The sequence below is a fragment of the Entelurus aequoreus genome, unplaced genomic scaffold (assembly GCF_033978785.1).
Source record: "Entelurus aequoreus isolate RoL-2023_Sb unplaced genomic scaffold, RoL_Eaeq_v1.1 HiC_scaffold_84, whole genome shotgun sequence".
In the NCBI taxonomy this organism is placed as follows: domain Eukaryota; kingdom Metazoa; phylum Chordata; class Actinopteri; order Syngnathiformes; family Syngnathidae; genus Entelurus; species Entelurus aequoreus.
Window position 1 is genome coordinate 103,395 of NW_026908016.1, and position 12,052 is coordinate 115,446.

Sequence of the window (12,052 nt, forward strand, 5' to 3'; positions counted from 1 at the left end):
ACATATTAATTTGCCACCGCCATCATCACCACCGTGCACCTACATTATGCGAGGGTGCTCTCGGTCCATTTGAACTTTTAATAGGATCCAAAGTGCACGACCTTTGACTGAACATCACACTGTGAAATTGGATTGTGGACTTTTTTTATGTTATTATCAAATCACACAGCATGTGAGAGTTAGCAGGCACACTTCCACTTTTCCCACTGCTCTATATCTAAGGGTGACCAGATCCCAATTCAGCAGGGGCCTCGTGTTATGTTGTGCTTATGCACAAAAACCTGGCGTACGTCCTTTTTTCCATGGTAAAGATGAAAGGTATCGAGACCGAACTTGACGTTGAATTGTGCGCTGTTTCACTCCAGGTTCGTTCTTCACATACTCACATTTGCTTTGCCGACATTTCAACAATGTAAAATAGATCGCGGCGAGGACACACAATGCACTTTTTGGCCAATGCGTTTACCGTAATTTCCGGACTATAAGGCGCATTTAAAATCCTTACCCACCTCGAGGCTATTTTATTTGGTACATGGTGTAATTATAAGTGTGAGCAGTAGATGGCAGTCAAACATAAGAGATACATGTAGCCTGCACTATGATGGGTTTTAAGTAAACAACAGCAACATTTTAAATGTTCCGTTGAAAATATAGAACATTAGACACGGCGCTCAAAAATCTATCAAAATGTTTTAGCACGACTTTGGTCAGCTATGAAGCCGCACCGCTTGAAGGATTGTCGGCGCATTAAACATACCACTATTATTATGGTGTGTGTATAAGGTAAGACATTATCTGGCGTTTTGTTTCGCAATATTATGCAACTTTTCTTAACTTCTGGTACCTGCTGATCTGTATTTGGGATCTGCATGAGTCCTGAAAAATTGTGTGTCCGCCTTTGTAGTTAATAAGCTTCTTCTTTTTCTCTATCTTCTTGTTATGTGACATTCATCCTCCGCTGTTGCCATTTCTAATATAAAGTAGTGTCAAGTTCTCACTTATATCTGTCAGTAAACTTGCCATGAAAGCGCTAAAACATACCGGTGTAGTGAGTTTACATTATTCACCCAAGGAAGTTTAGTTATTAGAGAGTTCCGGTTGAACGGTTTTTCACGGGACACATTTCCGGTGTGGTTGTTTCCGGATGAGGAGATGCTGCTCCATTATTGATTTGATTTGATTTCGTGTAGACCGCAATATGACTCAAGTAAACAACACCAACATTGTATATGCTCCCTTGAAAATATAGAACATTACACACGGCGCTCAAAAATCTATCAAAATGTTTTAGTAGGACTTTGGTCAGCTATGAAACTGCACCGCTTGATGGATTGTACTGTGCTTCAACATAGGAGTATTATTATGGTGTGTGTATAAGGTAAGACATATTTTCTGGTGTTTTGTTTCGCAATATTATGCAAAAGAAACTTTTCTTACCTTCTGGTACCTGAAAATTTGTGCAGGTCCGCCTTTGTAGTCCGTGCCGACACCGTAGTCGATAAGCTTCTTCTTTTTCTCCACCTTCTTGTTATGGGACATCCATCCTCTGCTGTTGCCATTTCTAATAAAAAGCAGTGTAAAGTTATTACTTATTTCAGTCAGTAAACTCGCCATGAAAGCCCTAAAACATACCGGTGTAGTGAGTTACCATTATTCACCCAAGGAACTTTAGTTATTAGAGTTCTGGTCGGACGGTTTTTCACGGGACACATTTCTGGTGTTGTTGTTTCTGGATGAGGAGATGCTGCTCCGTTATTGATTGAAGTAAAGTCTGAATGTCATTAAAACAGTTAGCTCCATCTTTTGACACTTCACAACAAAGATGACGGGGAGAAGACGCTGCCGAAGGTGAGCCACGTAAATAAGACCGCCCACAAAACGGCGCACCCGGAAGCGGCTTGAAGATGATGTGTAAAACATCATCTATGCAACATTTTGAGCAAAGAACCACCATTACATGTTATGTAGACCCCAAGGAAGTCTTTTACATTTAGAAAAAAATATATATATTATGACTCCTTTATTGCGCCTTATAATCCGGTGCGCCTTATATATGAAAAAAAGATCAAAAATAGACCATTCATCGGCAGTGCTCCTTATATTCCGGTGTGCCCTATGGTCCGGAAAATACGGTAATGCTTTATATCAATATTTGTGAGGATGTTTACCAATTTATCTAGGCCAGAGGTGTCAAACTCATTTTAGATCGGGGGCCACATTGAGAAAAATCTACTCCCAAGTGGGCCGGACTGGTAAAATCACGGCACGATAACTTAAAAATAAAGACAACTTCAGATTGTTTTCTTGGTTTAAAAATAGAATTTCTCAAAAATAAACAAATCATGTTGTTTTTTTACACTTACATGTTGCAGTTAATAGTGTTCTACCTTTAATTGTCGTTATTTATACTTTCTGAATAAATGACGTGATAATGTTCATCAGTCAACTCATTGGTGTTCATTTTCAATATAACAAGATAAAAAAAATAATATCAAAATCAAATTACAGGATGTTATTTATGTAGTTTGCTAAATTTCTTCGACTGTTGCACTAACATCATGTGTTTTATTTTTTTTGTACATACTGTATGTAGCATCATCTACAAAGATACAAAGAATTGCCATTGCCACATCTAGTGGACACATTTAAAACAGCAGTTTCTTTCATAGAAAAATTTCAGCTCATTTGTATACTTAGCAAATTCATCCGGATAGAACCTGTTCACGGGCCTGATCCGTTTCATCTCAGCGATCGTATTTGTCACGTTTCATGTGTCAGGTAAAGCGCAATGAATGACTCCGCTTCCTAGTGTAAGAGTGAGCTTTTATAAGTGTGCCATGACAGCAGACTCTCTAATCGGTGATTAAAACAGCTGAAAAAAAATCAAGTCTTCCAGAGATGGGCACAGTCTACACTACCTGCTGTCTGAGGCGAGTGCACAGCATCCTGCGTGACCAACAACACCCTGCTCCTCACCTGCGGCCCTCAGGTAGAAGGAACAGGTCTATACGTGCCAGGACAACTTGCCAACAGCTCGTCTGTATCCTCAGGCAGTGACCCTCTCTCACATCCCACCCATGAACTGCAACGTCTAATTATCACTTCTATTGATCTGCCCTTTATACTGTACACTGCATCCGGAAAGTATTCACAGCGCTTCATTTTTTGCCACATTTTGCTATGTTACAGCCTTATTCTAAAATGGTATCAATTCATTTTCGTCCTCAAAACTCTGCGTTTCTGGGTGTTGTTGATAAATGCAACAACACCCAGAAACGCCGCTGGCTTCGCTCGGCCCGAGCTCATCTAAGATGGACTGATTGGTTGGAATCTGCGCTTTTGCATGATGTACTAGTTACTACGGTAATCTCAGAAAGCACGTAGTTTCAAAGTTGTATTTGTGTTGGTACTGCATCAAAAAGCGACATCAGTGTGTAAAGGATATCACCACATGGACTCAGGAACACTTCAGAAAACCACTGTCAGTAACTACAGTTCGTCGCTACATCTGTAAGTGCAAGTTAAAACTCTACAATGCAAAGCGAATGCCATTTATCAACAACACCCAGAAACGCCGCCGGCTTCGCTCGGCCCGAGCTCATCTAAGATGTACTGATGCAAACTGGAAAAGTGTTCTGTGGTCTGACAAGTCCACATTTCAAATTGTTTTTGGAAACTGTGGACGTCGTGTCCTCCGGTCCAAAGAGGAAAAGAACCATCCGGATTGTTCTAGGCGCAAAGTTGAAAACCCAGCGTCTGTAATTGTATGGAAAACTTGTTTTGTTTTGTTTTTAATGTATGTTTTTATTGTTTTGTTTTTTAATGTATTATATTCTGTTTTTATATGTTTAAATGGATCTTAAGGTCTGCAATAAAGATTGATGATATGGGGGTGTATTAGTGGGTAACTTACACGTTTGTGAAGGCACCATTAATGCTGAAAGGTACATACAGGTTTTGGAGCAACAAAAGTTGCCATCCAAGCGACGTCTTTTTCATGGCCGCCCCTGCTTATTTCAGTAAGATATCGCCGAGCCACATTCTGCACGTGTTACAACAGCGTGGCTTCGTAGTAAAAGAGTGCGGGTACTAGACTGGCCTGCCTGTAGTACGAACTGTGCTCTGTAAATAAACTCGCCTTGCCGACCGTTTTCTGTCGTGGACAACGACAATTTCAATAAACCACAAGTTAAAAAAAAGGCATGAACATTTCCCTCTTTTGGGTATTGAAAAAATGCATCGAACGGCGCCGCTCAAGTACCGATCCATACCAGACTGTGAATTTTGTGCATCGTTCGTGGCACCCTTTGTGTTTACGCGTTTCATGGGTCAGGATTGCACCACCTAATGCATTTTTGATACATGGTTACTATGCAGTGTGTGTGTTATTCACTATGACAATGACAATAAATGCATTGAACTGAATAAAAATCATGTTAGAGTAAATGAATACTTCTCTGATTTGAGGGCGAAGGCTTGTTCATGTGTCCTGTGATGAACTGGCGGCCAGTCTAGGGTGTAGGCCGGGGGTCAGCAACCCGCGTCTCTTTAGCACCGCCCTCGTGGCTCCCTGGACCTCTTTCAGAGATGTGTGAAAATGGAAAAAGATGAAGAACATTTTTATTTGAATATATTTTCTGTAGGAGAACAAACATGACACAAACCTTCCTAATTGTTAGAAGTCCCACTGTTTATGTTAAACATGCTTCACTGATGAGAGGATTTAGCAAGCACTGTTTTGTCCTACTAATTTCAGCGATCCTTGAACTCATTGTTGTTTGTTTACATGTACAACTTTCTCCGACGCTGCCACAGAAAGACGTGTTTTATGCCACTTCTTCTTTGTCTCATTTTGTCCACCAAACGTTCTACGCTGTGCGCGAATGCACAAAAGGTGAGCTTTGTTGATGTTATTGACTTGTTGGAGTGCTAATCAGGCATATTTGGTCAGAGCATGACTGCAAGCTAATCAATGCTAACATGCTATTTAAGCTAGCTGTATGTACATATTGCATCATTATGACTCGTTTGTAGGAATATTTGAGCTCATTTAATTTCCTTTACTTATGTCCTCTGTGCATTTCAATTATATTTGCATGTCTCATGACACATGATCTGTACATAATATTGGCTGCATTTCTGATAGTTGTTTGTGTGCCATGTTGTTCCAGACCACAGCAAATGTTACCCAGCTTGTAAAGATTGTAATAAATCCATTAGAAGAAGACAGCCTGCCTTTTCCTTTAACTTGGACACACACATTTATACCTTTGACCCTTATGAGCCAGTCATTTCCAGAAGTTATCTCATCATGTGAGAAGCCTCCATTTAAATAACATATTATTATTTGATCTTAATAGATTAAAAATGAACACCAATGAGTTGACTGATGAACATTATCACATCATTTAACCAGAAAGTATACATATCGACAAATAAAGGTAGAATACTATTAACCGCAACATGTAAGTGTAAAAAAAAAACTAACAACATTATGATTTGTACATTTTCAGAATGTGCTTGCTCTATTTTTAACAAAGAAAAAAACAAACAATCTGAAGTTGTCTTTATTTTTAAGTTATCGTGCCTTGATTTTACCAGTCCGGCCCACTTGGGAGTAGATTTTTGTCCATGTGGCCCCCGATCTAAAACGAGTTTGACACCTCTACATTAGAACTTACGAATAATGGATTGGTAGGTTCATCGTAGCCAGCCTTGTGTATTATTCTAATGACCCTTTTTTCAAGTTGAATTATTGAGCCTGTGTTTGTTCTATAAACATTTCCCCAAAGTTCAACACAGTATGTTAGATATGGAAAAATAAAAGAATAATATAACTACAGCTGCAGCTATCGAATATTTTAGTAATCGAGTATTCTATCGAATATCCCGATCGATTAATCGAATAAATCATAATTTTGTTTAATTATACACGTTAAGATGTGCCCTCAATTATTGTGGTTGGCCTAATCGTCTTATTTCCTAAACGCCTGTTTTCATTATTGAAGGCTGACACGCACAGCTAAAAATGTGTATGTGCTAATAAAAACAGGTGCGCTCACAGCCCTATGTGCTGTGTGGTGTGACCGCATAAACAAAGTTCTTGTCTCTCGTGCGTTTTTGATGATTATCATACGGTGCCGTTTAAACGTTTTCTAAACTCGAGCGTACTTAAAAGAGCGGTGTCGTGCAGTGCAAGGGGGGGATGATCTGTGACGTAAACACGCTGTGCAACACCTAAACAGTCTGTGCGAAACGTGAGCTTTGACTACTGTTTAGTGAACCAGGCAAAATGCCGTAAAAAAAAAAAATGTACGACACCTCGAGGCAGCAACAATTCCTCGAATGTATTTTGTAATCGAATTACTCAAGGAATCATGTGCAGATATTTCTTATTCAGCATGTGTCTTACTTTATATAAAGAATAGCAATGGATTTGGATGTTTTTAGAATAGAATAGAATAGAAAGTACTTTATTGATCCCTCGGGGAAATTCAGCACCACAGTTCGCTCACAATAAAAATAAACACTAAGGTATTTTTTACATGTGAATAATATAAATACAGTCTATTATACAGCATTATTCACTTGTGAATAACATAAATACAGTCTATTATACACAGTGTTGGGTTAGTTACTGAAAACCAGTAACTAGTTACAGTTACTAGTTACTTTATTTCAAAAGCAACTCAGTTACTAACTCAGTTACTTACACCAAAAAGTAATGCGTTATTGTGAAAAGTAACTATTTAGTTACTTGTTTTTTTCTTCTTCTTTTTTTAAAGCTACCATTAATGCCCTTTAAGCCTTCATTTAAGTACTGTTATTGCACTGGAGAATAATACAATCTGTTGATCAGCGCTAGGAATTTTCAAAATGGGGTCCCAGGGACCCCATCAAGTCATAAAAATGGGGTCCTACAGTAAATTTTTGGGGTCCCACTTTTTGGTAAGCGTTTTGACAACAAAAAAGATAAACGTATGCATTATCCTGTTATATCTCACATTATATATTGTGTTTTGGAAAAAGGTTGTCATAAACGTTAATTCATAAAAAAAAATAATAAAGAAAGAAAACAAATTTGTATACATATGTAAATGTATTCAGTTATAAACATTCATTCACTTTCTTCTTTCCTTCATGGATCTAAACTTTACCGCTGCTGGTAGTTTTTTCTATGTTTTTATTGAATAAGTTGTAGGTGTATTTATTTCAGTATAAAAGTGTAAAAAGTGTTTTGCTTGGGTCATGAAATGATGATAATGGTGTGCCAGGGCATACAAACATTTTATATTTAACGCTTAAATCTCTGGAGTCTACATCAACTTCAGATCTATCCCTCATTTCAAAATGTTTTAGTTATGTTGTTTTTTTGTCTGTTTGTTTTCCGCCCTTTTTTGTCAAACAAAACTATGTTTTTAATGGCAAACACACAAAATATGCAAAATCTTCCACCAAAAATATTTTTCAAAGTGGAATATTTGATGTGAAGTAATGGGAACCTTGGATAGGTCAATAATTCATAATAACATTGATTTTGATTCAATATTATGTTTTGAGCAATGACAGTTTGAAATAAATTGATTAATGTGGACCCCGATTTAAACAAGTTGAAAAACTTATTCGGGTGTTACCATTTAGTGGTCAATTGTACGGAATATGTACTGTACTGTGCAATCTATTAATAAAAGTCTCAATCAATCAATCCACTCCCTCGCTCTCTCTGTCCCTCCCTCACGAATGCTGCACGAACTAGTTTTGTTTTTAACCCCATCTTAACCCTGAACGTACATTGAAAATATACGCAACCCTGCCGGACATTTGAGGCATTTAAGAAACTCCGCCCGGGACAGCCCCGCAAAAGAAGACACATGGTCAGTCTAGAATATCTCCATGTTAAGAAACTCGGCTTCAGCTCCACCATGATGTCTTCTAAGTAAACACAGACACGCCCCCACCCCCCACCCCTCTCCACACCCACACACCCACACTCACACACACACACACACACACACACACACACACACACACACACACACACACACACACACACACACACACACACACACACACACAGCGCCTCTTCTCTTGTCCCCGTTGTGACACAGGAAGAATTAAGTTAAGTTAAAGTTAAAGTACCAATGATTGTCACACACACACACTAGGCGTGGTGAAATTTGTCCTCTGCATTTGACCCATCCCCTTGGGGAGCAGTGGGCAGCAGCGGCGCCGCGCCCGGGAATCATTCAGAAGGACGACACTGCAACTCTCCAATAAAACACACTCAGATCTTCTGTTTTTAGCCGATACTACATAAGAAATGACATCAAATAACGCAGCAACGCATCATGTAGTAACGGTAACTGAGTTACTGAATATAAAAAATAACGCGTTAGACTACTAGTTACTTTGTAACGCGTTAGTCCCAACACTGATTATACAGCATTATTCACATGTCAATAACATAAATACAGTCTATTATACAGCATAATTCACATTTGAATAATATAAATACATTCAAGCACAGTTAAGTATTGTTTTCCCTTTAACATCACAAATGAGTTTGACATTTGAAGTTAATTGCTGACATGAATGGACTTTTCCAGCATATTATGTGTGTATGACTTTCACCTGTGTAATAGAATGACTTCATGCAACTTTTCTCGGAGGACAATTGAACACTCACCTACCGAAAATGCAAACTTCGTCGCTGCTCGGTGACCTTTGTCTAGCGGCAGAATGTCTCTCTCGTCGTGTTGATCTAAATGAGAAGGAATGAATGACATTGGAACAAATAACAGCGCTGACATGATAGGAGGCGTGTTAGTTAGCAACCTGTTGTATTCTGATGACGTGCTAGCGTCACTTCCGCTGGGACGAGACCGGAGCGGTTAAAAAACGTGACTTTCATTTATAATAATTGAATGGTGTGTGTTCAAATAACCCTCCTCGGCCTTATAATTGTTACAAGTCGCGCTGTTGACATCTTTTCTTGGGAAATGGAGTCGACTCCAGGGGGTCTTTCCGCGGGCTCTGCCATTTTGAAATATGACGTCACGACGCGACGTCATCACCACCCGGAAGTGTGGATCTTCTTCTTCTTCTTTTGTTTTTATAGCAGGTTGGCAAGCAACCTTCTGGTGTGCATTACCGCCACCTACTGACATGGAGTGTGGACCACTTCTAGAGATCACCTTAGCACAGACCTGGGCAAATGAACGTCCGGGGGCCACATGCGGCCCCTTAAGCTTTTCAATCTGAATAATATGAATAACATCATTAAAAGTTCAGTTAAAGTGCCAATGATTGTCACACACACACACACTAGGTGTGGCGAAATTATTCTCTGCATTTGAACCATCACCCTTGATCACCCCCAGGGAGGTGAGGGGAGCAGTGAGCAGCAGCGGTGGCCGCGCCCGGGAATCATTTTGGTGATTCAACCCCCAATTCCAACCCTTGATGCTGAGTGCCAAGCAGGGAGGTAATGGCTCCCATTTTTATATAATAAAATACATGAATAAATCTTATTCATACACTCTTAGTCATCCACTCTTATTCATACACTCTTATTCATGCACTCTTATTCATATACTCGTATTCATGCATTCTTATTCATACACTCTTATTCATATAATCGTATTCATATACTCTTATTCATCCACTCTTAGTCATCCACTCTTATTCATACACTCTTGTTCATACACTCTTGTTCATACACTCTTAGTCATCCACTCTTATTCATACACTCTTATTCATACACTCTTAGTCATCCACTCTTATTCATATACTCTTATTCATACACTCTTAGTCATCCACTCTTATTCATACACTCTTATTCATATACTCTTATTCATATACTCTTATTCATCCACTCTTATTCATCCACTCTTATTCATACACTCTTATTCATATACTCTTATTCATATACTCTTATTCATACACTCTTAGTCATCCACTCTTATTCATATACTCTTATTCATACACTCTTATTCATATACTCTTATTCATCCACTCTTAGTCATCCACTCTTATTCATATACTCTTATTCATACTCTTAGTCATCCACTCTTATTCATACACTCTTATTCATATACTCTTATTCATACATTCTTATTCATACACTCTTAGTCATCCACTCTTATTCATACACTCTTATTCATACACTCTTAGTCATACACTCTTAGTCATACACTCTTATTCATACACTCTTATTCATACACTCTTAGTCATGCACTCTTATTCATATACTCTTATTCATACACTCTTATTCATACACTCTTAGTCATACACTCTTAGTCATACACTCTTATTCATACACTCTTAGTCATGCACTCTTATTCATATACTCTTATTCATACACTCTTATTCATACACTCTTATTCATACACTCTTATTCATACACTCTTAGTCATCCACTCTTATTCATATACTCTTATTCATACACTCTTATTCATACACTCTTAGTCATCCACTCTTATTCATACACTCTTATTCATATACTCTTATTCATATACTGTTATTCATACACTCTTATTCATCCACTCTTATTCATACACTCTTATTCATATACTCTTATTCATACACTCTTATTCATACACTCTTAGTCATGCACTCTTATTCATATACTCTTATTCATACACTCTTATTCATACACTCTTATTCATACACTCTTATTCATATACTCTTATTCATACACTCTTAGTCATCCACTCTTATTCATATACTCTTATTCATACACTCTTATTCATCCACTCTTAGTCATCCACTCATATTCATACACTCTTATTCATACACTCTTATTCATACACTCTTAGTCATGCACTCTTATTCATATACTCTTATTCATACACTCTTATTCATACACTCTTATTCATACACTCTTATTCATACACTCTTAGTCATCCACTCTTTCCATCCACTGCGGAGGTCGAGGAAGGCAGTCAGAGTCCAGGGGGAAGATCGGCAGGTGAGGCGCACGGCTCACTGCGGAGACACGGATGTACTGTGGGAACAGGAGATGACAAGGACAAATAAGGACTAGGCACGAGGGAGACAAAGCGAGCAAAAGAGAGAGACACAGATGAGGAGCCAGAGACGTGAAGCTTACTGAATCAGGGCTTTGTTCCGGCGTGGAGTAGTCAGTGGAGTGAGCCTTTATGCTGCTGCTTCTCGTCAAGACCAGGTGCGTTGATTGATGATTGCCGCCGGCTGTGGAGGCGCGTGGCCGCGGTCTGCGGGGCGCGTGCGGGGGCGTGTCCTGCGGTGCTTGCAGCGTAGCTTCGAGGAGCTCCTGCCGAGGAGGGAGAAGCAGACTGCGCGAGCGCCGTAACAGTGCCCCCCCTCTTATGCGAGGCTCTCGACGAGCGCCGGAGAGCTCCAGGGTTGACCTGATAGAAGTCCTCCAGAAGGGTGGGGTCAGCAAGGTAGGAGGCCGGCACCCAGGATCTATCCTCTGGACCATAACCCTCCCAATGTACCAAAAATACCAGGCCCCTACCTTGCCGACGGACCCCAAGGATCTCCTTGACGGTCCAAACTGGGTCACCGTTATCCAGAGGGGTAGGGTCAGGGGAAGAGAGTGGAGAACTGGAGACAGGCTTACTCTGGGATACATGGACCACCGGATGTCGCTTCAGCAAGGGGGGTAGAGACAGACTAACAGATACTGTTGGATAAGCTCAGAGCAATCGGATTTAACAAAACCTCATGGAGCTGGATGCAATCCTACTTGGAGGGGAGGAAACAGGTGGTAGAGGTGAACGGCACCGTGTCCCCCCCCCCCTCTCAGTGAGCTGTGGAGTCCCCCAAGGCAGTATATTAGGGCCTTTACTGTTCCTGGTATACATAAACGACTTGTCATCGGCATGCGACTGTGAATTGTTTTTGTTTGCGGATGACTCGGCCCTGCTGGTATCCGGCAAGGACAAGTCACAGGTGGAGAAAATCCTCAGTGCTGAACTCTGTAGAACTTGGACCTGGCTCGCTGACAACAAGCTATCCATACACTTGGGTAAAACGGAATCCATCCTGTTTGGGTCCCACATCAACC

The 12,052-nt window shown here is 39.9% G+C and overlaps 1 long non-coding RNA gene across 2 annotated transcripts; it reads right to left on the bottom strand.

The window, feature by feature from the left end:
- Nucleotides 1–596: 596 nt before the first annotated feature.
- Nucleotides 597–9,361, bottom strand: LOC133645441 (uncharacterized). 2 transcript variants are annotated; one of them, XR_009825115.1, is made up of 4 exons: nucleotides 8,836–9,361; nucleotides 8,691–8,761; nucleotides 4,454–4,578; nucleotides 597–1,729 (listed from the first exon to the last, which is right to left on the bottom strand). It is a non-coding gene; the product is annotated as an uncharacterized LOC133645441 (long non-coding RNA). The 2 variants fall into 2 exon arrangements; XR_009825114.1 differs by having other exon boundaries at nucleotides 8,687–8,761.
- Between the last annotated feature and the right edge of the window lie 2,691 nt (nucleotides 9,362–12,052).